General features: G+C 46.0%; 1 long non-coding RNA gene across 1 annotated transcript; it reads right to left on the bottom strand.

The window, feature by feature from the left end:
• Positions 1-2,919: 2,919 nt before the first annotated feature.
• LOC123137419 (uncharacterized) lies at positions 2,920-5,414 on the bottom strand. Its single transcript, XR_006468252.1, has 2 exons — positions 3,239-5,414; positions 2,920-3,135 (listed from the first exon to the last, which is right to left on the bottom strand). It is a non-coding gene; the product is annotated as an uncharacterized lncRNA (long non-coding RNA).
• Between the last annotated feature and the right edge of the window lie 17,689 nt (positions 5,415-23,103).

Raw genomic sequence — 23,103 nt, 5'->3', positions numbered from 1 at the left:
AACCAATACAGAGGGCATGAATTGCAGCAATGAGATGGGATAAGGAGTAGGGCACTGACTAGATGAACTCGCAGCATTGTTGCCACGACCTACCAGCCGGATTTACCTGGCAGGACAGATGTGAATTGATTAAGAACCCAGATCGGTAGAGTAGGGAACAGGACTACAGGAGAGAGGATAGATTGTGGGAGAGTAGGTCGGCAACTAACCTTGCTCAGATCATGGTGATGCCTCCGCCACCAGCCGCCGGGCGTGCGATGATTCCAGTATCAGGCGAGGAAGGGAACTGTGTTGATATGGGGGCGAGGGAGGTTTCCGATCTTGGTGGCGTAGTTACCTCTTCGCGAGAGCTGTCTCCGTCCTTGATTGGTATGGCAGGTGGGGCCGTGATAATCAAGCGCGCGTACCTTTTTTCTAATCAGATTTAGTCGTCAATGGCGGGAGAGAATGGAGGGAAAGAGAAAAAAAATAGGTGCGAACCCAAAAAATAAATACAGTACGAGGGAGTAAAAATTTGAAGCGAAATAAATTCTAATTTTTTTTATTATCATCTGGCCCGTGACAGACACATGTAACATATATTCATGCCAAACTCAACACGCTTCTTCTATGTTTGAAGAAATTTAGTGCAAGATGGGTGAAGTAATAATGATTTCTATTGCTCAAACCGGGCCTGCGTAGTCACTAGCTTCCTCCGCCGTCACGCGCAGGGCAGCGCCAGCCGCAGACGCCGCCCCATTCTGCCTGCCCATTCCCTTGCCCTTGTCAGTGACGAGGGCGGCGGCGCGTAGCAACTCGGCCATGCAGATCTTGAACAGTTGGTCGTTGAGGCGGCGTCGGCGTCGCGCAGACGTCTTCTCGGTGGTCTTGGACCGGTAGATGGCGTAGGACTCCACCAACGCGACATTTGCGAGGACCCAGTATGGCACGAGGTCCGACATGTCTTACATCGCGAACATGGCACAGCGTTGCGCGTTGCACCACTGCCGCCAGTCCGATGACTCGGCCACCGCCAGGGCACTATTGCGACATTCTACTGTCGTCACGTTCGGGGTAATGCACGAGGTGCCCGCGCGTGTTCGCAAGCGCCAAGTATGGCTCCTATTTCACAGTGACCGGGCACCGACAATGCGGCGATGGCAGTGGCGAGGCGGCGAGGGCAGCGCCAAACCATGATCACGAAGGGAACTCGAACTGTTGTTAGGACTCCTCATTCGTTGCGGCAACCCTGGCGAGGAGTGACGGCTGCTGTTTCTGTTAGTCATCCAAGGAGAGCATGACCTCCTCCTCCGATGGCGCAGGGGAGGACGACGGGCCAAAAGACCACGCGCGACGGTGCAAAGAACCATTCGAAATAGCATGTTTGTCAATCTCGTCGGTACAGGATCAGATCGGATCCAACGGTTGTGCGGAGAGGGCCAGAGAGGAGATGAGATGGGGGTGGTTGATGCCGAAGCCCTGCTTAATTAGCCTGGGCAGGTGAACTGACGCTGCTTCAATGCGGTGCAAACGGCCAGAGTAGGCTTCTCGATCATCGTGTCTGCATTGAAGCAGCACCACCCTCCCATCCTGCCTGGTCTCTCTAACCAACATCAAGGTCGTCAAGTCATGTCCGCTCCGGAGTGGCTGACAACATTGATGCGCCGACACAATTTTGAGAGTGGTTATCATGAGAGAAGGGTTTGGTGGGACCGTGTACAGCAGCACAAGTCCGGACGCCCGCAAGCCCCCCCCCCCCCCCCCCCCCGCTTTGCTGCCGCTTCGAGGGAATTGTGACGTGTAATTGTTTATGTGTGTTTTAATACAATTAATATATTATAGAAAGTATATAATCAGAAGTTGCTTTTGGAGGAGCTCCAAATGCAAAATTCAAAATTCGTGAAAATTCATATTTTTTAAAATTTAAAAAAAACTGAAAAAAAACATACAAAGATAGATGAAGGCATTGTGCACAAGTGTGTAAATTTTCAGGATGAAATACGTTGAAATGAGGGCTGTGCAAAAAGACAAAATCAGGGTTTTTTAACACATCATACTATTCATCCTCTTAGACGATGAATTTGTCTTTTTTGTACAGCTCGCATTTCAAGGTATTTCATCCTGAAATTTTACACACATACGCCTCATATCCTTGTATACTTGTACAAGTTTTTTGGATTTTTTTGAAACCGAAATTTTCAAATTTTGAATTTTTCAAAAAGTCGGCCTCCATGGAGTCCGAGAGCCAAAACGCCATTCTCGTATAAAATCATTCTTGTTTTCCGTCATGCCTCATTATTTGTAACCTCGTCATATTTCTCTACAAGTCGCGATATGTAATGGATTCAACTGAACCCACCTACTCGCATCACCAGCAGAAAAGCGGACCAAAGCAAGGAAAAAATCGATGAAAATTTCGAGGGAGAAAATTATTTGTGTTTCATTCAGAAATTTTTGTTATTTTAAAATTTTATTATAAAATAAAGGAGAAATCTTCGTTGTTGCGAGGTTGTTCATTTAGCCTAGTTGTAGGCTACTCTCCTTCCCATCTTCAAGTCTATGATACGATTTGAAGTCCAACAATGCTTAATTTTGCTTTTTATTTCAGTTTATGCCTACCACACACCAAAAAAAACAATGTTGTGATGAGATTATCCATTTTTTGGACCATCTTAAAATTTCACATTTAAGTAACTATATGCTTCTTATTTCTCTACCTTTTGCTCTTTCTCGCTCTCTGTTTTGTGAACCAAAAACATTGTGCAACTCACAATTTATAGATACTACAACTGATGATATATTGCAAAGAAGACGACTAACACAAATGATTGAGTTCGTGGAACCAGCCTATTTAATACTTCTATGCTATTTACGAGATATAAGCAACAACCCGGATATAGGGACATATGAACATGTGTAATTATAAATAGCCACTTCATAGAGACTGTAACTCATGGTATATTGGAAACGAAACAACCAACACGAACGTATTGGGGATCAAGTATTGACACTTTAGGCTTGTCACACCTACAAATCTTGTAGTCCGAATTATAAAGTCCATGCACATCATAGAAAAATAGCAAATAACACTAATGAATTCGTCACTTCAACTAGGCTCCACATTTTCAAATCGGTGACTTTCATTATCCATCGAACCTGCATGCAGAAGCAATAGAGTAGTAAGTTTCATGTCCAAACGGACATAAGTTGCAGCAATGCTACTAAGAATGTAAATAATAGAGTCGCATTGGAAGCTGACCTTTATTGAGGTATTGTGTCATCACTTGGCAGTATAGGAGCATCTACAGTTTCTCCCTCTATATCTCTTCTCATCCCATTTTGTTTCTTATGTGCAGTATCAAAAAGCTCAAAGAAATTGCTGACATGATAAGGTTCTGTTTCCACATTATTCCATTCTCCACACATATCTAAATTATCTCCAGGCTTCAACTTCAAAAAAATTGACCATCCTTGATAAACATGGTCACCCACGTAGAACACTTGGTCAACTGGTGGCAAATACAAAAGGCACATCCTCTGCCTTTTACCACTGTGAATTAGACGAGAGAAATTTACAAGTCTACAGCCATACTTATCTATTTGCATACCTTTTCCTTCAGTAACATCAACCCGTTCACATTTAAATAGCACCAAAAAAATTGGAAATAGTCCAACTCAATTATGTCCACAATCCTTCCAAAGTACATGACATCTCCAAGAATAGGATTTCTATCACGTGCAGAAGAGTAGCTTGATGTTTTTGCTGTCACACAACTCTACTATTTTGTAGATTAATGATGTGCCATCCCATATGACTTCCTCCATAGTTTGAACCTGTGATTTCAATGCAAAATTTGGAAACGGTTTGGACTAGGTTGGATGGAGAGCATGTATATATAGTTTGGTTTGGTCAAGATTCAAGGTGAAAAAATCTGGGTTGGTTTCATTTGGATGTGTGGTGTGTAGTCCTATAGACTACACTGGTTCTAGTCTGGATGTCAAACCATTCCCAGGTTTACCCAAACTCTTGAGTATTTTGGGAACTTCAACCATAAAAAACTAAAACAGTGGATGTGCCTGGCCTAAACTATATTCCCTGAATATTTGAATCAAATATTCTCTGTAAAAACTGAATTCAGAGATGAAGGTTTACTCAGTGCAATGCTTACACTATATTCCCTGGATGTTTCAAGCATTCCCTATACAAACTAAATTCAGAGATGATTGTCTACTTAGTGCAGAGAAACATGGACATGCATGCGCCAATTGACCTGAACTGCACTGGACTAAATTCCAACAGGGCACAAAGAATGATCACCTGGCCACATACCAGTTGCTAAAACACTGTGCACATCAAACATATTAGCAACAACTTGGATGGCTAGGATGGAGGACAACACGTTGGAAAGCGCACATATCGAGTTACAGATGGCGATTTGTCTTTCATTCCTGCTTTTATTCATGAAATCACTAATAAAATTCTAGTGTTTATTCTATCAACTATCTATAACATCAATGCGACTCCCAAAAAAATTAGCTTAAACGACTTGAATCAGCCTACCACATTCCAAGGAGAAATGCTGAACATGTTTTATTGTGAGGACAAGCCAACTGTGAGCTCTAGATCATTGCTCTCTGCTGGATGTTCTGTCTTCGCAGGAGGCGATGGTGAGGGACCACTGCGGGGTCAGGAATACGCTAGTACAGGAACTCAGGTTAGCTTCAAATGTCAACGCACTTGTGTAGCAATCACGGGAGCTATGGAGGTGTCCCTTTAGGGACTGTTGGAATTGGTCTGAACAGCGAGGGTATTCCAAACAACTGAATATAGCCCGGTTGGTATAGTACAGCTCTGAAATCCATCCCCTTCGTCATCTACCAAATCCCCCTACACCCCACAGCCATGTCTCGAGGTGCCCACAAATAAGTTGACTGGATGAGAGGAGAAGGGAAGGAGGGAGGGTTACCTCGAAGGTCAGTCTCGCCGTCGTACACGGCCAGGGAGAAGAGGGGCGGCCAGAGGAACAGCACGCCACCAGCGGGCAGGCTGGAGTGGCGGCCGGAGGAGCAGGGGATGCTAGCAGGTGAATTGCAGTCCCTACTGCGGCCTTGCTGCTTCACCCATCTGCGCTACCCACAAAGCCGCCGCTTCGCGGTCCATCACCGCCTTTCGGCCGCTCTCCAGTCCGTCGCCGCCTTCCCGCCGCTCCCCTGTCCGTCCGCCTTCCAAACTTCCCGCTCAACGAGAGGAGATTGGATGGGATTTCTATCAAAGTTGGAGGGGAGACCTAGATCAATCCGGATATGAAGGCAAATATCAATCTGGATCAGAGATAGGAAAGATGGACTTCCCGCGATTTGGTTTAGCTAGGAAGGTTAGCACAGATTTTCGCGCCATATTCATTATGGATACCGGTGTGTCTAATTATTATTTTTTGAGCTTCATTAACTTTTATTTTAATGAAAATGTTAACGCCCACACGTGTGGGCGTTCACCATCCCGACCACACGCAAGCATCTCCGTTGGCAACTTTGTGCACGAATCTTAGAACAAACCGGCTGGTTTTCTGCGCCACGTAGGACGAGGCGCGTGTGCGGTGTGCGAGTCGGGTCGCCCGCATGTTGGTTGCCATCCCGCGGTCAGCGGTTGCCACTCGGAGGCGTGCGGTGGAACCGCAATGCGCCCGCACGCCACGCTCTGACCGCGGTTGACGTCAAACATGTCGCACACCTCTGTCCCCTCTCCCTCACGGTTCCATTTATCCAGCCGCACGCAGTTACTGGCACAACCCACTCGCATTTCAATCCATTGGAGGAGAAGGCGAGGGGAGAAGCCGACGGCAGAGGCGGAAAAATCGACGGCGTTCACGGCCGTCGGTGGTGCTTGCCGGAACGGAGCGGCTGCGCCGGAGCGCCTGCAGCTTGAAGGTAATGGTCGCTACAACTCTCGCAACCCCTTCCTGCATTTCCCCCCCTTCCCTCCCTGCTTGATTCCTCGATCGAGTTCGTAGATATTCAGGCAATTCTGCGGTGCGTCGGTGTTCCCGCCGGCGCCGAAGTCGTCTGCTAGCCGTTTTTGGTTGCACTGGGCAGTTTCGTCGCTGCCGCGGCGGCAGCATCGTCGGTGTGGTTATGCTTGTTCAGAGGCACGCACTAGTCTTGTCTATGGATTGGGCAGGTGTCTCTCGGGTTGTTTGATGCGCATTTGTTGGAATTTGTGTTTGCAGTCAGTTCGGGGTTGAACTTTGAGGGTGAATTTGAGGTCGCGGTAGTTGCCATTGAACCCTAGATCTAGTTAGTTAGTTTTTGAAACTATAGTATGAGGCGAACTTGGTTGTTTGATTAACTATCATGATTGTGTGGCAACTAACCCCCTGAACAAATGTGATAGTTGCCACAAACGTGATTTCCTTTGCGGCAACAAATTACTGAAATGACTGTGATAGTTGCCACATATAAGCTTTCGCATGTGGCAATTTTTTTTATTGAATGACTGTGATAGTTGCCACACACACGCTCTTCCATGTGCAACTGAATTTGCTGAATTACTGTGACAGTAGCCACTAACATGCTTTTTCATTGTGGCATCAAATTTTTCTGAATGATTTGTGGTAGTTACCACTTTGTGATAGTCGCCACAATCTGTAGTCAATGCAGTTTCAGCAGCCAACTGCACTGGACGGCAACTAATGTGCACTTCAAGTGTGTCTGTTGCCACTCGGATAGTATATTCATGTGGCAAATAGAATGTGAACACACTGTCTGTTGCCATTCTGCAGATACGACAGTGTGGCAAATTGGCTACATAATGTGGCAACCAAATTTGCATATCAATTCTGTCAGATGTCATATATATGTTATTTTTCCTGCATTCACTTGTTGACATTTTCTGTAAGGTGGCAATTGCTTACCTCTTGCATTTACATTTCATCCATGACAATTTGGTCTGTCCCTATCTCAGCGGAATGGGTGGCGATCATCAAAACGATGATGATGATTTCATGGATCCACCACAGCGTAATCGGGTAGTTGGCCGGATAAAAGAGGGTGATGAGGTAAATGTTCACACATCCCCCCCCCCTCAATCCTGCTTTATGCTACTGGTTGACACCTCGAGCTTGCAGTCGTCTGACATGGACTAAAATTTCACAACATTGGAAAACATGGCAACAACTGATCACTTATTGTCTGTTTTTTGCAGAAGAAGAAACGTATTCGCAATAGAGCCTCCCAAGAACGTCTGACTATGTTGACTGACAAATTCACCAACAATCAGAAGGGGGCTGCTACTGAGATGGGTATGCAGTCTATGATGGATGTTCGGTGCACGAACCTTGTCAACCCTATCGACTGGCTTGCTGAGATCTATGAGCCCGCCTCCAGGGAGTTCGTGATTCCGGGACGTGGAAGACTCCCGTTGAACGAGGAATCCGTGTTCTGCACTCTGGGTGTGCCTCGTGGACATATCAAAGTCCCGTACGAGGTCAACAATGAGATCGAGGAAGCGCTGTTCCCCCGTTTGTTTCCTGGGTCGGGATCCATGCCGAACACATCTGCAGTGGCAGATTCGCTGCAGGCCATGACGACGCATGGAGATGTTTTCAAGATGAAGCTACTCATGTACCTCATCTCAGCTGTTTTCGTGCCGACCACCTCTCTTCGCCCAAGCAACAAATGCTTCCCCATTCTGGTGAATGATCCATCTTTACTACTTTATTTTCCTTCAATCTTTCGGCTCCGATGTCATGTGTAAAGTTAGTGACTGCCAGTGTTTTCGATGTTTTTTTCCATTTTTAGATTTCTGATGCGGCAACCTTTTTGCCCTGAAATTTTGTGTGGTGCAGGCGGATCTGAAAAATGTGAAGAACATGAATTGGTGCAAGTTTATTGCCGACTTCCTCCACGATGCATTCTCAAGCAAGATGTACCAAAAGGGTTGTCGACTGCATTTAATGGTATTTTTTTACCAGTTCTTTCTGTGAACACTGTTTTATAACACACTTTTATTCATGCATGTCAACCTGATCATAACAAGATGGCAACTGCCATAATGACAATATGGCAACTGTTATAATGACAATATGGCAACTGCCATCATATTAGTATGGCAACTGTTATCAGACTATGATGGCAACTGCCATCTTAGCAATATGGCAATTGCCATCACACCATGATGGCAACTAGCACATACAGAAGGCAACTTCTTTTTTTATTCCATTCTTTTCCATGCACATCAACTTGATTATCAGGGGAACATACATTAGTTTGTTTTTTTAATTACAAAGTACACATGACGGCAACTGATATTTCTTTCTTTGTAAAATTGTCTTAAATCAGCTCATGTATGTCGACTGTCTTGATCTGTCCACTGTGGATTTCACTGGGGTAGGAGGCTCGCCGCCTACGCAGAAGTTTGCTATTTCTGCGTGGACTATCAACGCTGTCAAGGTTGTGCTTGCCGCAGACAGGGCAACAGATACCAAATATGGAAAACTGCAGGTTAGTTTTGGTTTCTCTCTCCACATGGCATGCTTACAAATTTGACATGAGGGAACCGTCCGTGGTTCATAAGGGATGACCACCTTTTGTTATCTATGGCTGTATGCGTACTGTATCCATGTTTCACCCCACAAGAGAACTCTTTTTCATTCGTGTTGACACTTACCTTCTATCTCTTACATCCTTGCCATTTTTTTTGTTTCTTCTAGCTGATGGCCAAGCATGCTATAGACTACAGCGTGTTTGGGGGGCCTCAAAACTTTGGAAAGTGGATGGACGTGCACTCAGCTCCATTTTGCCCTACTGAGGTAATCAAAATATGTACATCTATGTTTTGCCGTGGATTATTTGTTGATGTTGCGCAAGTGACTGCAATATGGGTGGTTGTTGATGCTTCTTGTTTCGTGCACAGGCGAGGGCACCTGTTGAGCATCTAATTGGGCAGTTTGCATCCGGAATGACCGGCTTGCTCGGGAAGTTGGTTGAGGGGTGGATGTCTCTCAGTGGCTCTGACAGTGACGCGGTTGCGAGGCAGTTCACTTCATTTGTCCCATAACGTACACATCGGCCAACCGGTTGCCGTGGCCAGTATGACTACAACAATTCACAAGAGCCCGATGACACACAAGATGATCTAGATGGAGACACTGGCCTCAGAAAGGATGACGACGATGACATGGAGAATGTGCAACAGGACACCGATGATGATGAACATGCTGAAGTTCGCGCAGGTGGTAACAAGGACAAGGATGCAACAGATGTCCCCCCCCCCCACCGGAGAAAGTCAAAGAACATACAGCTGCGAGAGGCGAGGGGGTGTTGCCATCAAGGAGGGGGAGGTCTCCAGGAGATGTTGGGCAGGGTTCTCGTGGCAAGAGGTCTAGGACCGATCCCGTAGCTGCCAGGAGGAGGTTCGACTTTAAATATATTTTTTGCTGTGTCTATTTTCTTGGAACAGTCTCATCCATTTCTTGCACTTGTTTTTTGTCAAGCGCGGTAATGAGTTTGTTGTCTGACAGTTGCCACCTTTTTTTCACCTCCAACTCATACGTGCAGCGAGCCGACCGCTGGTGGACGAGCAGTTACGAAGAAACAGGCGCCAACGCCAAACCGTGTTTCTGCTCGCTTGAACAAAGGTGCCCCCATTGGTGACACCCCTTCCACCAGGTCTTCTCCTCGTACGACGATGACCAACACCAGGGATCCTATCGTGTTGCCAGACCTAAGGAAGCCAGTCAAGAAATAGGTTTCTCCATGTGCTTTCATTGACATAGCGTTATATTTTCTTGATTTTCCAATGCATCCGTTTAGCTTGTCACATGGTCTTCTGTCATCGTCCCCCACGCGGCAACTGCTGTTTTTCCAAATGATTTCTTCCTTCATTTTAAAGTGTATGGCAACTCATATTGGTTTTTACATGGCAACTGGCATCTAAGCCAAATGGCAACTCTTACTGTACCTAATGGCAACTGCCATTTTTTCCCGTTGGCTTGTGAGCTCATCCCACACCCAGGTTTGAAATTGCATTCATGTCAGATCAGACATTCTTATCATTCTTCAAGTTGGCTAGCATCCCAGCTGCTGCTGGATGGCAACTGCTAATTATGACACATGGCCACTCACGTCCCTCTTACATGGCAACTACTAGCTTTTCCACTTGTTTATAATTTTTTAAAGATTTCTACCATGCCAAACATATTTTTGTTCATTTTTCAATATCTTTTTCATGTGCTTTTTTTTGCAGGGTGAAGAAGACCACTATGCGCGGGGCCAAGCATACCAGTAAGGACCCGCTCGAACGCCTACATTCAAAGTTGTCAACAGGGGGCAACTCAGATGTACATGAGGCACCAGGCGACAGTACTGATGCTGCACCGTTGATCGCTCCCACCAACTCTGATGCAAGTGGTCGACCATCTCCGCCGGCTGCAGATGTGCAGGCTAGAACAACAGGCATCCGTACATCGAGGAGTGACGAGTCGGTATCTGCCAGGACAGCTGAAATATTGCCAACTCTACTGGCAATGAAGCATGCTGCTGTGAGCCATGCCACCCCATCAGCAAGCGTTGAAGTGGACGCTCCCGAGACGAACCTAAGCAAGGAAGATTCCCGCTCATCTGACACTGATTCCAAGCACGTGCATGGTCGCACTCCTGTGTCCACGACAGAAGCGGCTGAGGCGGCAGTTCACAAGGATATGCCATCTACAGGCGAGAGTCCTGGCACAACAGCTCCAGCTCCTGTCGGTGCAGATACTGCTAAGGAGACTATTTTGCGTGCTGGTCTTCCACCTAGGCGCCGTAGCCCCCGTAAGCAACCAACAGACATACCCAACGCATCGGCTGCAGCTAGGAGCAGGAGAGACGAGCCTGGTTATGTTCCTGCGTCCACACTGTTCCCGCCACCTGCCAAAAGCAATGTGATGGAGAAACCGAAAGACCGGAGCACAACTGATGCAGGTGTCAAGCCGGGCACGAGTGACGCAGGTGAACGCCTGGAGCAGACTGTGCCTTTACCCGCATTGGAAATCCCCAGCATAAATCTGCGCACTTCCAGGCTCCCAATCAATGTCGGTGTCCCCTACAGCCCAAACAAGAAGATTGTCAAGAAAGTTGTGGCTGATACCGCTGACAACACGCCCCGCCCTGCAAATAAGCCCGATCATTCTGTAGCGGCCGATTCAGATATGTTTGTCGATCTTTCACCCTTGGATTCTGCCCCGCAAATTGTTCGTGGTCCGGCCAGTAGGAATGAGAGGCACCCAATGGCCTTTACCCCACCGAGCTTCAGCCTTGGCATCAGTCAAGATCAACCGGTGGTGCAAGATCCTATGCCAGTTGCCTTTGCTTTCCCAGGAGGCATGCCCGCAATGATGGTGCAGCCAATGGTCGAGGGCAGGAAGGTTGTCAAGTTCGCAGAGCCGATTGTGCAAGGTACACTTGTCATGTCCTTATGATTTTCTTGCATACATCTTTGTAGTTTGACTTTTGTCCCAATCATATTTTTTTTGGGGGGGGGGGGTTCTCACTTGTGATGGCAACTGACATGTGATGACATGGCAACTGGATTTGATGCACCATGTCACATACATTTTCTTTGCTGCCATGCTGCATTTAACATTTGGGCAACCACGTGGCAACTGAAGTTGTTTCAACATGGCAACTGTAGTTGCTGTCACATGGCAAATACAGTGCATTACACATGGCAACTGGATTTGCCACACCATGCCAACTGCATTTTTTGTTTTCATGCTGCATTTTTTCATACGGCAATCACATGGCAAGTGCAGCTGACACAACATGGCAACTGTAGTTGCTGTGCTATGGCAACTACAATCCAACTAGATGGTAATTACAGTGCAACTACATGGCAACTGTAGTTGCTATGACATGGCCACTGTAGTTGGACCACGCATGGCAACTGCCCCACTTTTTCTGCCCACAATCTCACATCATGCACCCTACCTCCTCACAATCCATCTGTTTTTGATTTTCTAGGTATCCTAACACACTTTTTATTTTTTTTATCATTGCAGCCACCCCTGAGGAGATTTCACCGTCACTTGACGAAGCTTACCGCATGATCGAGGAGGCAGCATTGCATAGGAGGTCCTCACGAGGGCAAGGGCAATCAAGTTCCAACGTGCCTGCAGATACGGTATCTGAGGATACCATTAGGAGTGCCACTCCTGGTTCTGTGAGGCAGCAGAGGGTAGTTCACCCACCTCCCGCGGAAGACTACGAGCCCGAATTCAGGGCCACTAAGGAACAGACCCAGCTGTACGATATCGTCAAGCGGTTTGGAAATGCGAGGGCCAGCAGCAAGCACATGAAGGAGCTGAAAGCGTAAATGACCACACCCCATAATCTCTCATTTTGCTTTGCTCCTTTTTTACCATTCATCTTCTTCGTACTTCCTATACACGATCCGCTTACGTTTTAGTTCTTTCATATATTTTTTACTTAGCAGGCATGATCCTTCCATGTTATATCGTTTTCATACAGCTCATGTTTGGACAGAACCAAAGTCATTCAATGCGGAGCGACGTACGTCGACCTGGGTGATCTTGCCGAGTCCGTGAGGCCAAACGGTAAAATGTCGACGAATGTAGTTGCATGCGGGATCGACTACATCAATAATCATATGGATGTGGGTGCCGACAAGATAATCATGCATTATAGTGTGACCTGTAAAATATGGGATGGTGACTTCCACCACAAAATCCCGAGGAAGAATTTTGCTCAATACGGTGAATCAAGCTCACACTGAAGAAATATGTGAGTACTCCTCCCCTTTCTGCACTGTTTTGTCACATGGTGTGGTTTCTTGCCATCATCTGCACTTGTGTTTATGTGGCAGATGTTTTCATGTGGCAACAGCTGCCGTGCACACTGTCATCTTGATTTTTGCATCCCGTGCAAACTATGTGGCAACTTGATAGTAAAATACACGGCTCATTTTGTTCATACATGGGCGGCAACTTTATGTCAACTACCCCCACCCATAACCAAAACATTCTACGTGATTCTAATTTTTTTGTCCCTCTGCTGTTCTTTATGTGAACTCTGCTTCTCATTTCTTCACTTTTAAATGCAGGTCATGTTCCCCATGTTCCAGGAGCTTGCACCACATGATCAGCAAGACAAGTGTGGTCACCACTATGCCATCTGTCTTGACCTGAAGAACCAACGTTTTGAGGTGCTTGATTCAATCCGTTCGGAAGCTGATGCAGATCTTACTACGCATGCCGAATTCTTCATCAACAACCTCAAAGAGACATGGAACCGTCACTATGAACATTCAAAAGTCTAGATCAGGCATTTCCCAACTAAGTATGTGGCGACTGCGAAGCAAGGGAACACGTAATTTCTTAACCCCCTCCTTCATGTGTCATTTACATCAATCCAACCTCTCTTTTGTTGCCACATCTGAATTGAAGTCTATCTTTTGCTACGTCTATCCTCTTTGCGTGTTCACCTGACTCTTTTTCTCGTGCAGGACGGACTGTGGCTTTCACGCGCTGGAATACTTTGCAAAGTGGGAAGGTAGAATTGTCCCCGCTATCACAGCTGCAACGGTCGTTGAGCTCCGGAAAATCCACACATGGAACTGGTTGACGAATGAAGATTTCAACAAGCGGTCCGGAGCACGCGAGTTTGTGGAGGAAGCTGTCAAGAAAGTCATCAAGAGGTACAAGTGATCACGCGGCGATACACACCGGACGCACACCTTACATTCTGTTGCCGAGGAATGTAAGGTACTATCTCTTTTGTTCTCGTAAAAAACTATGTTCGTGTGCTATGTTATGACTGCAACCCCGCGTAGGCTACTATGTAGTGGTGGTGTGTGAGCGACATTTGAATAGTTTCTGTAATATATGTGTGGATGTGAACCTACTTAGGCGTGACAGCAGATATGTTTTTTATGTTTATCATTATTACTATGGTTTCATCATTTGCATCACCCATTTGCTGTTTCGAATGCGTCACGATGTTTTAAAACATGGCAAATGTAGTTCATCAGACATGGTTAGCGAACGTCATTGTCGTTGTTCATTTGGACGTCTTGCTTCTTCTATTTCATCACTAACTTCACCGGCTAGCATGGTAGGTTTGATCATGTAGCCACAACCTTTGCTGCGGTTTATGCATGTTACGCCTTTTCCAACTTGTTTCCTATACATTGCACACAATACACTATGTGTCTCTAAACCGCGTCGTATTGTCATGGAAATATATGCCATGCAGAGTCATTACAAATACCATGGCATATTTTCAGTACAGCTAACATGGCAGATACAGTACAAACAACATTGCAGATCCAGCATAATTAACACGGCAGATACAGTACAACTAACATGGCAGATCCAGTACAACTGAAATGGCAGATGCAGTACAACTAGCATGGCATATTTGGTACAAAATAGCATGGCATATTTAGTACAAAATAGCATGGCATATTTAGTATAAAATAGCATGGCAGACTAACTACACATAATGGCAACATGGCAGATTAACTACACATAACATGGCAGATTAAGTACCCATAACATGGCAACTGCATTTATCCACTCAATGAATTTTCCTTCCACTTCCGATGCCCCTCAAGAATCATTCTCGCAATCTTAAAAAAATTCTCATCATCTAGGGTAAAAACAAAATGTCCACAAGGACCATGTCACGTCGCCCCAATTTTTGCTCATGGATTGCCCGCCCCTTTCTTTGTTTTCTTGTGTTTTGCTTGAATATCCAATCCCGACTTGTACCTTATCTCTCTTGGACGACCCTTTGTGATGGAACGGGGTGGGTTCCTGACCTGGGTCTGTGTGCTTGCTGTTCTAGATCCTATCTCCGACTTTTCAGACGATGGCCCCGTGGATGAAGGCACACTTGATGTGCGTGGGAACCGGTGTAAGGCTTCCTCAGCTTTCCTCTTCTTGATCTCATCAAGCTCTCTTTTTAGTGCCTTCCTGTGTTTTTCCGCGACTCTCGCTATCTCATCACTCTTGCACGCTTCATCAATTAGCTCAGCATAGTTCTTTGTTAGCACAACGTGCCTCACGGCTTCCATGGTTGACTCAGGTCTCTCGTCATGCACAGCCAGAACTGCGTGTGTTGTCTGTGGCGCCAACGCGTCGTCAGCGTCCAAAGTCTATCGTTGCCGTATGAAATGGCGGGGCATCCGTGTCACAGCGTTCATGTCCATTACTTTTAGTATGTGACATCACACAATGTCGTCCCGTTCGAACTTGCAGCATTGGCAGTAGTACTCGCCTTCGCCTATCGAGGCTTTGACGAAGTAGTTCCTTCCTTTGTCCGGGTCTTCAGGTTCTGAATCTGACATGCCCAAAATAGAACACACCTTGAACGTATGTTCGTCCACCTGGAAAGCCGTGAACATGCTGGCACGCTTTATTTCTTCCTGGAATCTGCAAGTTTTGTGTGTTTTCTGTTAAACTATCGCGCTTTTTTCTTGTACCACCTTATGTTGTCATGTAAGTAGAAATACATTTTTGATTGAACATGGCAAACATAGTTCATTCAACATGGAAAATATAGTACGTTGAACATGGCAAATGCAGTACACTAGACATGGCAAATGCAGTACACTAGACATGGCAAATGCAGCACACTAGACATGGCAAATGCAGCACACTAGACATGGCAATTGTAGTACATTTTCAACTGGACATCGTCATTTTCCACACCAACATTTCCCAATGGAAGCACATTGCATAAAACATGGCAACTGCCCTTTTATTTAAACATGGCATCTACAGTTGGCTAAACATGGCAATTGCATTTCAACAAACATGGCAGATTCACTTTATTAAACATGGCAACTGCATTTCAGCATATGTGTCGCCAACATAACATTTTTCCAGTTGACATTGGCACTTGCATGCCAACATGCCCCAATGGAAGCACAGTGCATTAAACATGGCAACTGCACTTCATTCAACAAGGAAATTGCACCGAGTAAGCATGGCAAAACAGAATTTTCATTGAACATGGCAACTGCAGCTGAGTAAGCATGGCAAAACAGTATTTCATTAAACATGGCAACTGCATATCATGGCAACTGCATTGCACTCTATAAGGCACCTACTGCCTATGTGCTTTTTCTGCAAATAAGACTGTAACGCAACTGACTTACTTGTTAAAGATCTTGTTGGTGTATATCTTGCTCATTTGCCTCTCCATCGGTAAATACGTTAGCAATTTTGGCTGCTTTAGTGCTGTGGTCGCTTCTTGCTGTAGCTCAGATCCCAGAATTTTTTGTTGCAAAGCTGTGTACTGCTTGGCAAATTGTAGCAATGAGTTGCCAGGGCTGACGTACCGCTTCAAAACAGCATTGAACCCCTCGCTGCGCTGCGTAGTCTGCAGAAATGGGAAGAAGCACTGCATGAAGTAGGCCGGCACCCAGTACATTCGCTTCTCCCACAGGTTAGCAAGTGTCTCGTTGTCTTGGACTTGATGTGTTTCAATCATGGCCATCCAGCTCCTTTCAAACTCCTCCACTGTCAAGCTGTGGTCCACGCACAGCTCGAATGCCTTGTGCAGCTCTGGACGGTCAGCAAAGAACGGTCCTAGCGTCTCCTCAGCCTTCTTTATAATGTGCCACCTGCAGTGCCTGTGCACTGCCAACGGAAAGACCTCCTCTATGCCTGCACGCATGCTGAAATCTTGGTCTGTTATTATGTTCATCGGAGCAAGTCCATCCATGCACTCCAAGAAGGTCTTGAACAGCCAAACGTACCCATCCGTGTCTTCGTTCCGGACGAGCCCGCAGCCGAACTGCAACGACTGATTATGGTTATTTATTCCTATGAACGGAGCGCATGGCATCTTGTACATATTGGTGAGGTACGTCGCGTCGAATGAAATGCAATCTCGGAAATGTTTGTAGGCTCTCCTTGCAGCACCATCCACCCAATACATGTTCCTGACACGGTCCTCATCGTCCAACCTTATCCTGTAGAAGAAATCTGGATCTTCCTTCGCTTTCTCATCGAAGTAGGCAATTGTGGCCTCTATGTCTGCCAACTTGCTCTCTCTACGGTACTTGGCCTGTAGGTTTGTGACGTCAGCTGGTATGTACGGCATGCTACTCAGTTTCCCCTTTTTGCTGTGGATGAGAGATAGTATCTGTACCATTCTTGATGGACCGACGTTACAATCATGTAGCAGCTTTACGAATTGCCTTTCGACGGGGGTGAACCCTCTGTGGGCGGTCAGAAATTTTACCAGGTCGAACTTCTTTATGAGTTGGTGGTTGTGCTCGTCAAAATACTCATTGACCACCCACTGTCCTCCATCTACGTTTAGCTTACACCGGACGGGACACTCTGTCTTGAGAATGATACCTCTCTTTCGTTCCGGAACGACAGGCGCAACACCTTTCCCCTTCTTGTTCCTCCGTGCCTTGTGGCACCTCATCTCACCTCTGCTGTACTCGTTAGTTTTCTTAATTTTTCTATGGTACTCGGTGTTGACCGCAAATCCATGAAACTTTGCATATGTTTGGTAGTATTCCTTTGCTTCTTCGAACGATTCAAATCTCTGCCCAATGTACGGTGGCTGAGGTACCATGATCTCTGATTGCCCACCATCTTCATCCCCTTGTGCGTCGTCGTCAGTTTCATCATTCACTTCAGTATCGGCGGCAGTTCCATCTACTTGAGTGTTGGCAGTGCTTGTGTTCAAAGGGGTGCTTGTCGGCATTGCTGGAATGATTGCCATTCCCGACTCTGACTCGAAATTGTTTGCGGCATGATTGTCTGCTGGCTGGTGGAACGCGTCTTCCGTGCGCTCAGAGCTCCCCGCAGTAGATGTTCCCGCGCCGCTGTTCACTGTAGTTGTAGGCCCTGTAATAGAAAAAACAGGTACGAGATTAAGATTTTTGTTTGAATAACATGTGTATCGCAACGGATCACACCATCTTCGAGTGATTTGGCATGACATCATTTCAAACAGCAAGCCGTGAGGCTGCGCTTGGACATGTATGGCAGCTGTATCTGTCCTGATTGTCTACTGTTCAACAAACATGGCAACTACTGTTTTGCCTACCAATAACTACAAATAACAAATGTAGTGCTGTTTTGTGGTTCAGTTTTTCTCCTTACCTTGTTGTGCTGCATTTGACCATCTTGTGTGGTCTGTGACACCAAAATGACATGCTCCACCTGCAGTTTGTGAAGCTTGCCATGAGACGTTTGCCGGGTTACCACCAGCGTAATAACCTGTAAGCATAGTAGTGGTTGGTCAATTCATGGCAAATGCAGTTTGTGCTAGCACGGCATCTGCAGTTGCCCCTGATGTGGCAACTGCAGTTTTACTGGCATGGCAACTATAGTTGCATCGGTATGGCAACGACAGTTGTTCCTTCATGGCAGCTGCAGTTGCCATGGCATGGCAAATGTAGTTGTTCCTCCATGGCAACTGCAGGTGTCTACGGATGGCAACTGCAGGTGTCACGTGATGGCAACTACAGGTGTCTATGGATGGCAACTGCAGGTGTCTATGGATGGCAACAACAGTTGTCCAGGGATGACAAGTGTAGTTTTTAAATCATGGCAACTATAGATGTCTAGTCATGGCAATTGTAGATGTCAACTATGCTCCTTCTACTAATTGAGCATCCGCAACTTCACTTTTTTTGTGGACTCACCTGTGTATGACGTCGATGGCAGGTGCATGGGTGTTGCCTGATGCCACGTGCTACATGAACGCTCTGCATTTTCACCCGTGATAACTCGTGAGTCCTTTTGCCAGTTTTTTTGCATGTTCATTTTTCACGTCCACAGCAGCATGTGCTCTTTTTTCGTTTTGCATTACCTTGATTAGCCATACTAGCTAGTTGAAGTTGGCTGCCCGCACATTTGTCAGTGTTAGCGCCTTGTGACTGAACTTGCCACGGGGGCCCCCTAAGAGTGTTTTGGTCATAAGAACCTGCGAAAAAATGAGAGTGTATGACATAAGTAGAATGTCATCTTCATCGTTGCGAAGATGGCAACTGTTCTCTTCTTTTGTTATCACGCATCATACCTACGCCTGCATACTGTTCTAGTAGTGGCAGCAACGGCCCTGCAGAGATGAGTTGACTGTACTCTGATGCATCCCAAGGGGGCGTTTCTGGCCTTTGAGAACCCCAAGCATCAGCGCCATCTTCGTGATTCATTCTTTTCGTGTCTCGCTTCTTTCCGATGTGCTCTCAATCACTGCATGAACAAGAAGGCATCAACAATCCACAAGAATTATATTCTTCTGCTGCTTGCACATAGAAGATAGGGATGGCAAGCAACAGGTCAAAATAGGTGGCAGCTACTGACAACGAAAGGTGGCAACTGTCGTTACACACAAGTGGCAATTAATTTTTCCCAACCCCTTCATTCCAAAAATTGTCCTTCCTGTCCTTTTTTAAGGATTCCTACTCATCCATTTCATACGCAACTACCTGTGTCAATTATACTAGAAACTTAAGTTAAGCTCAACACGTAGATCACAAAACTACTGGATCTCAGAACTACTGGTGTTGCCACCCCCCTATAGCATGGATCCAGTACAAGATCGGGGAGATTTTCAGCCTGAAGGATGAGAAGGATAAGATAGGGAGATTTTCACCTGATTTTAGCTGATCGTCTCTGAAGGGCTGGGTTGGAGTGGGAGGCTGGGGGTGGGGAGGGGTGGGGTGTGGTTTGCGGTGGGTTTGCCCTACGGATCTGCTCTGGTAGCCATGGCAACCAGAGAAGGCCGGCGACGGAGGTAGGGGTTCGAGAGGTGGGGGACGATGGCGGCAGTCGAGAGAGGCGATCGAGCGGAGGACGGGACCGGCTGGGTCGTGCGGGCAGCGGGTCGTGTGGCCCGGACGGGGTAGTGCGGGCGGGGTTGCCACGCACCGGACGTGCGGGCCGTGGTTTTGTGCGCGCGGACGTGGTCGTGCGGGCCGGTTCCCGTCCATGCCACACGAGGCGTGCGGGCGGGTTCCCGTCCATGCCACACGTGTGGCAGTTATTCGGACCCTATTTTAATTATGTATATTTGCAGTCCTATTTTTTTGAAGGGTAGTATATTTGCAGTCCTATAATAGATATAATTTGCAACCAATACATGGCAACATATAAGATTCGTTGCACCATAATAGGGTCATGAGCTGCAAATCTACAACGCATATGCTGCACCACTTATATGTGTATCTATAGTGAATTTTGCACCGTATAGTCAAAACGTTGTAGAATATTTGTTGCTTTATAGGGGGTTTTCTTGTAGTGTAGTTGAACTTCTGGGGCATGTCTATTTGAACTTCACTCTGTTTCACTTTATTGTATTTTTCTTATATGAAACACACACCATGTAGTACGTGAACTTCCGGTTGTTATCACGTTGAACTTCTCTCTGCTTTGAGAGAGTTATTTTAAAACACAAAAACAACATGTTTTTTATGTATTTTGGACATCTAAATACACAGTGAACCTCTCTCACAAGAATTTTTCAAACTTTTCCTCGTCGAGCACTTGAACTTCTAGCAACCATTTTTTCGTTTATGAGGTTGTTTTTAAAAGTGCAAAAAATGGCGTTGTGTTTTTTATTTTTTGAACGGGTAAATCCTAGGTTTTAATAAACTATGAACTTCTCTGTTATTTCATTTTGAACTTCAACTTTTTGTATTTTGAGTAAAGAATCGTATTCGATTTTTATATGGAAAAAATTGAACATGGAAATACAAGGTGAATCTCTCTCGTAAGAATTTTTAAACTTCTCCGTACAGAGCACTTGAACTTATTTCAACAAACCTTTTAAGCTTTTATTTTTCTATACTTTTATTCTCACCTGAAATGCATTCCTTGCAGTACTTGAACTTCTTGTTCTTCTCACTATGAACTTTTGTCACATTTTTTTGCATACATCGAATTACACGCAATTGTAGATCGGACGCCATTTTTTGCCATTTTAAAATATGTAATTGGAGGTCGGACGTCCCGCAATATAAATTCTGAACCATGCACAGAGGTGCATGTGAACTTCTTGCAACAAATCTGAGTTTTTTTATATACTTCAAACTTCTCTATTATTTTAATTTGAACTTCTTAGTCTTATTCTTAGAAAAAATATTAATTCTTTATAAACATTAACCTACTAGGTTTTTAAAATTTGGACTTCTTGGTCCCTTTTTAACCTCAACTTTTTATTCTCTCCTTTTCCAAACTACAAACAATACTACGATTTCCCTGTAACTTTTCTTCTCCATGAGAGTTGTGCTTTTGCATGGGATAGTTCTCGACTAGAAGCATGTCCCATGATTTTAAAATTTGAACTTCTAGTTTTTTTAAGAGAGTGAGTAAATTCGTTAAAATGGCATCAATATTTTTTCTCTTATTTGCTCGCGGTTTCTCTTCATAAAATGGAAATAAAAGGAATTTTTCACCATAAAATGCCATGCGCCCATGCAACCTACAGACTAGTGTTTTTTTCATTTATTATTGAATTGCCCAGCCCAGTGAATTTGAACTTCAAGTTATTTGTTTGGTATCATTTTTCTGGCGCCTATCTTTTTTCTGCAATCTTTCATGTGAATTTAAACATTTTGATCCTCCTGAAAATCGGCTTGCGATTTTTTTTTCATGAATGATTTTTTCACTAAGCATTTTTAATCAGTTAGATGCATTCTTTCCTAAAACTCAATGATTGAACTCTCTATACAATAATATTTGAACTTCCATAGTACGTCAAAAAATACAAAGTTCTTTAGGTGTATGTAAACTCAATGCTTTATACAAACTTCTTTCCATCAAATCACGCGAAACAACATGCATGAAAAGAAAAGGGGAAGGAGGTACAAGGTCCATAACACACTTTTTGGTATCTTTGTGAAGGTTCCGTAGAATAAACTTAACAAGTTACAAATTCGAAGCTACGAAATGAAATGAGCTAATATGAGTGAGAGGCTGCAGGAACACGGTGCATAGTAATTTCAGTAAAAGTGGGGCCATAGCAAGGGTTTCTGTAGATTTCTAAAGAATCAGAGAGGTGCTTGAGGAGGTGGACAATGACTTGCACTCGAGTATTTTTGTGTGCTCTGTTTTGTGGTAATAACAACAACAAAAGGTGTTGCAGCTGGGGGTGGCGACTAGCATAATCGGCACCACGAGCATCTTTGTTCGACCTGCCACAAGAACTTGGTTTGACCTGCAGATGAGTACAATCCGGATGATCCAAGAAAATCGAGAGAAGGAAGGAGTTTCTCTCCTTACACGCGTTGAGAAACTGCTATTTAGAATGCATTTTTCCAGAAGCCAAATATACAGAAACAATTTTTGCAGCAATTTTCAAGCAAATTCTGAAGTTCAAATCCTCATGGGGGGATTGGTCAGTGTACAAATGGAGGGGCAACACTACTGAAGAGGAGTCGTGTGGTTCAAGTGGTTTGCCATGGTTGTGCCTTCCGATAGTGGCAGGTGGCCGCGGCAGCGACCTAAGAGAGAAGGTAGCAGGAAGGTAGTCGGTGCCAAGCGGGGCGCCCGGAGGTGCATGGCAGGTGGTGGTGGCGGCACCCTGGGAAGGCCGCGGCGGAGGCACCCTGGGGCAGGTCGCGGGGGTGCCCTGGGACAGGTCACGGTGGCTGTTGATGGTAGATGGAGGCCACCTCCGCGGCAAGGTAGGAGGGGTGGTACTGGCGGTGGCCAAATCGAGGGGCGGGTGCAGCGTGGCGGCTGGACCTAGGCACGGGGGCGAAGCGGCGGCCGAACGGAGGCTTGGGGTGGCGCTAGGGCGAGATCCAGGAGAGGAGATGTGCGGGGCTGGATCCAGGCAGGAGGGAGGCAGCTCCAGCCCGGACGAAGGCCGCCTGTGACCACCACAGTCGAGGGTGGAGCAGGAGGTGCGGCCACCACAGTTGAGGGCGGAGCAGGAGGTGGTTGGCCGCGGCAAGGGATCCTGTCGCCACCGTCCCCAATGGATCCCTGGCGGGGGAGCTCGCCGGCGCGTGGTGGCGGCGGATCCAGGGAGGCACCGGTGAGTGGGAGGTAGGCGGCGCTCTGGGATGGGTGGTGGGAATCGCTCGCGTTGGGGAGTGGGGCGATGATGCGGGGTGGGTAGTTTTTTTTTGTTCGCTGTCGAGTTCGGGAA

Source organism: Triticum aestivum, chromosome 6B, assembly GCF_018294505.1.
Source record: "Triticum aestivum cultivar Chinese Spring chromosome 6B, IWGSC CS RefSeq v2.1, whole genome shotgun sequence".
Taxonomy (NCBI): domain Eukaryota; kingdom Viridiplantae; phylum Streptophyta; class Magnoliopsida; order Poales; family Poaceae; genus Triticum; species Triticum aestivum.
Note: the sequence above shows the minus strand (reverse complement) of the source record. Positions and strands in the feature narration are given on the sequence as shown.